The 4,654-nt window shown below is 34.2% G+C and overlaps 2 long non-coding RNA genes across 2 annotated transcripts; both read right to left on the minus strand.

The window, feature by feature from the left end:
• Positions 1-376: 376 nt before the first annotated feature.
• LOC141837873 (uncharacterized) lies at positions 377-1,246 on the minus strand. Its single transcript, XR_012602590.1, has 3 exons — positions 1,103-1,246; positions 524-567; positions 377-396 (listed from the first exon to the last, which is right to left on the minus strand). It is a non-coding gene; the product is annotated as an uncharacterized LOC141837873 (long non-coding RNA).
• Positions 1,247-2,252: 1,006 nt separating this feature from the next.
• On the minus strand, positions 2,253-4,566 carry LOC141838216 (uncharacterized). Its single transcript, XR_012602618.1, has 3 exons — positions 4,546-4,566; positions 4,203-4,254; positions 2,253-2,309 (listed from the first exon to the last, which is right to left on the minus strand). It is a non-coding gene; the product is annotated as an uncharacterized LOC141838216 (long non-coding RNA).
• Positions 4,567-4,654: the final 88 nt, after the last annotated feature.

The raw sequence follows: 4,654 nt of genomic DNA on the forward strand, positions 1-4,654 counted from the left end.
AAGTGTATTAACTAATAAATTTTTAAGATTTTAGATGAAATAAATTACTTTTCGAGGTACATGATGTATCAAGAATCTCAATAATAAAAAAATTAAAGGAAAACTTATCTTACAAATCTTACAACTGTCACTCAAATTGTTTATTTATTGCATCACTAGTATACACCATAAAACAACAAAAACTTCCCACACAACATAGTAATAATCCTTAAAAATCATTACAAATCCAACAACAAGATAAATCTTAGGAAAATCATTACAAATCCAACAACAAGATAAATCTTAGTGTGATATAAAATAAATCACATATATGCAAACAACTTCATAAGGCACGACAGATGCATCTTTAAACAACAACTATGATCTCATGTACTGTCTCCTCCCTCGACTTTCATCCTACGATTAAAACATTAAAGGAAAATAATTAAATATTATTAAAATGGATGGTAATAATATTATACATATAATTGAATTGATGTTAATTCCCTCCTGCGTCGTGACCAACTGCAGTTTCTCGATTTACCTCCTCACAAATGGTCGTGGGGCCGCTAAAGTGACGGATTCCACCTTTTTTACAAAAAAGAATTGATGTTAATTGATCTAATATCATCTTACCAATTATTTTACAAGTATCCTAATCAGTATTATCACATTTGAATTACAAATACATTTGTGTTGCTTATAAGACATTGCTTCAAATTAAACAAAGCATATGGTGCCTTTGATACAGTATATTTTATCAAGACATAAGTACTTTGTTCAATAATATATATATATATATATATATATATATATATATATAAGAATTCTAAGTGATTAATTTTCATGAGAACTTTTAAAACTCCAAGGATTCCATATTTTGAAAATGAGTATACGATAGGACTGAACAATCCTAAATTGGCATATCAAGATTTGTATAAAGTGGATGGATTTCAACACTATCATTTTTCAATAATTAACTAAATTAAATAAAACATAAACTTTTTTAGAAAAGAAATAGAATTATATTCTATCCCAATAAAGAAGTAAATTAACTATGCAACTATAGAAACACATATAATAATCTTTTATTTTATTCAACTAAAATGGTTTTCCAACTTACCTTTTCATCAATGTTCGGCTGAGGAGCCTGTGGAATATTAACCTGTGGAATATGTGAGATGATAGGTCAATCTCCACTGTCTTCCTTTCGCGTCTACTTTTCAATTGTGGGCAATTGAAAATCTCCAAACTTTTCAATTTAGGAAGCCTCGGCATACTTTTCAAATTAGGACAATTGGAAATCAACAACTTCTGCAATAAAGGAAACAACTGATCGACATCATGAGACTCTGACCATTCCTCTAAATTATCCATCTGAACCAATATGAGTTCTTGAAGGGAAGGAAAGCCTCCGTAACCATGGAACTCAGCACCCATCTGTGTGATGTTAGCCATAGATTCTAAGTCAAGCTTCTTAAGCAACTTCAGATTTCCAAACGGAGGAATATGCTCACAAACACGGCAGTTTCCAAGTCTAACGTCAATCAAATTTGGCAGCTGGAACTCTATCAACCATGTTGGAAATTGTGGGCTCCCATAATACCATATGACTAACTTCTCTAAGCTTGTTTTGTTGGGGCAAAGATCATCCAACATGTCCTTGTCATATCTTTCTGAACCATTACAATATAACCATAGTTCATTAAGATCTTTATTCTTGAAGATTTTTCTTCCACCACATGCAAGAATAATTCTGAAAATTATTGGAAAAATTAATTTCCATTTCTCCATGAAGCTTCAAATCCTTGAGGTGGCTAGTGCCGGCTATCTTTGAACCACTACTGTAAGCAAAAGTTTGCTCCGTCTTAAGTTGTTGTTGGTCCCGTGTTGATAGGTTCAATTTCATTACCGTCTGGTAAGCTGCATGAAGCATGTATCTGGGTCCCATCAACCCTGATTACATAAATCACTCAACAACTTAATTTTCATCAAATAAAATCTAAAGAAAATTGCAATAATAATACATCACTGCTTGCTAAATTGTCAATAAGCATCCACGCAAGTCCAGAGTACATTAAAATGCAATAGACAAGCAAGCAACTCCAAGACAAAACTAGGAAGTCCACTGTCTTAATCAAAATTTATATTCCAAAGGGAAGTCTAAAGTCTAATAGACTATGTATCTTTGTGAGTTTCTATGAGGGCTATCACTGTCTATATGTCAACTACATTGACACTATTAAAAACCATGGAAGTAATAAAACTTACCTCACCACCACCAGCTGATAATTAAGAAATGCCTCATATTGGGTCACACCAACAACATCCTATTTTTTTAAAAAAGATCAACAAATCTAATCAGACAATTAAAATATGTGATATAGTTAACTGGAATATTGAAATAATCAAACAAACTAAGTGAATCGAGAAAAGCCTAAACAAATCTTATCTGAAGAACTAATTGCAACATATTATAGTTATTTGGATACAATTAACCACTAATTGCAATAGATTACATAAAGTTTTATCAAAGAACACAAACATTGTTCGAAGTACAAATGATGATTCAAGTATCATCACATGAATGGTCTTATTTGACATAGATATCTGCATGAAATGACACAGGAGATGACCATCTAATATACAATATTGAATCCTAAAGTATGCAATATTTCAAATGGAGAACGCAATCAAAGGATGCTGGGCATCTGGATTGGCCGCCATATACGCTTCCCGATTTATCCTGGTGGTCGGTGGGAAACTTCCGTGGGACCGGACCGGCTACCCCCAGGGATTGAGTCCATGAGACTTACTGGGATTTATCAATTTTTTTGAATCCTAAAGTATATTAATATTAGAACCTGCAACAATAAAAATAATTATTAACTTTAATTTTTTTAATCAATTAACTACTATAATTTTATAAACTGAAACTTCATTAGTACCAGGTATAGATGATATTTCTTCTTTATATGTATATAATCATCCATTATAATAGAGCTTAAATTTTAAGCTTGTTTTATGATTCAAAGAGCTAGTGACAATATAGAGATATAGGTGTTGGGTTGCAAAGGTGCAAACATAGTCCCATATCTAAAACACATGGAAAATATCATGGGTTTAAAAGGATGGAAGATATCTCCATTGGCATGAGGCCTTTTGAGGGCTTAGGCCCAAAGTGGACAATATCATGTCATTGTAGAGATACGAACATCCTTTTGGACCTAATAATTGGTATCAGAGCGAGGTCGCTCTTCACCGGACTAACTGCCGGATGAGCCATGATCCGGATCTAACCATGTGGGTTGAACCTTAAAACAAAGGAAGTGGGGGCTCCCGTGTTTGAATCAAGAGGACCAGACACCGGGCAGGAAGTCCTAGTAGGTCGGGTAGACCGAGGGGCATGAAGTCCTGGTTGCGACTGGGCAGGAAGTCCTAGTAGGTCGGGTAGACCGAGGGGCATGAAGTCCTGGTTGCGGCTGGGCAAGAAGTTCTAGTAGGTCGGGTGGACCGAGGAGCAGGAAGTCCTGGTTGCGACTGAGCAGGAAGTCCTAGTAGGTCAGGGTGGACCGAGGGGCAGGAAGTCCTAGAGGCTTTCCGTTTGAGGGGGGGCCTATGGTCCTTTGTTTGAGGGGGGATTGTTGGGTTGCAAAGGTGCAAACATAGTCTCACATCTAAAATACATGGAAAAGATCATGGGTTAAAAAGAATGGAAGATATCTCCATTGGCATGAGGCCTTTTGGGGAGAGCCCAAGAACAAAACTATGAGGGCTTAGGCCCAAAGTGGACAATATCACGTCATTGTGGAGATACGAACATCCTTTTGGACCCAACAATAAGCAATTCTTTAATAATAAGCATGTAAAAAATTAAGAAAACATAATAAATTAGGCACAAAAAAAAATTAAAAGACGAACTATTTTAAAGTGTATTAACCAAAACTTTTTTAGTTTTTAGATGAAATAAAAAATTTATTTCTTTTCACTTTTGGAAGTACATGATGTATCAAGAATCTTAAAAACAATAAAATTAAAGGATATCAAATTATTTATTTATTGCATAACTATACACCATAAAGCAACAAAAATTTCCCACACAATACAGTAATAATCCTTAAAAAGAGAAAAATCATTATATATCCAACAACAAAATAAATAGTAGTGTGACATAACAAAAATTATATATATGCGAACAACTTCATAAGGCATGATAGATGCACCTTTAAACAACAACTATGATCTCATGCCCAGCCTCCTCCCTCAACTTTCATCCTACAATTAAGAGATTAAAGGAAAAATAAATCTTTTTAGAAAAGAAAAAACAATGAAATCATGTTCTAGCCCAACAAAGTAAAATTTCACTATGCAACTATAGAAACACATATATTGATATGTTATTTTATTCAACTAAAATGATTTTCTAACTTACCTCTAGAATCATGTCATGATGAATTTGAGGAGTCTATTCAATATAAACTTCTAGAACATGTGAGATGATTCAAGGGTCTAATCTCAACAAAAGTCATAAAAGTCATAGAGACCATCTATAGTTTTCTGATTTACCTTTTTATAAATGGTCGGATGTCAATCGTGTGGGGGCCTTCAAGGTCAGCGCATGAGCTTTTGCCAAATGCCAAATTGGAGGGTGTGTAAGTATTGCAGCAGTTGCCAA

The sequence above is a fragment of the Curcuma longa genome, chromosome 11, assembly GCF_044706935.1.
Source record: "Curcuma longa cultivar G26 ecotype Majalengka, Jawa Barat chromosome 11, ITB_CL_G26_1.1, whole genome shotgun sequence".
Lineage (NCBI taxonomy): Eukaryota > Viridiplantae > Streptophyta > Magnoliopsida > Zingiberales > Zingiberaceae > Curcuma > Curcuma longa.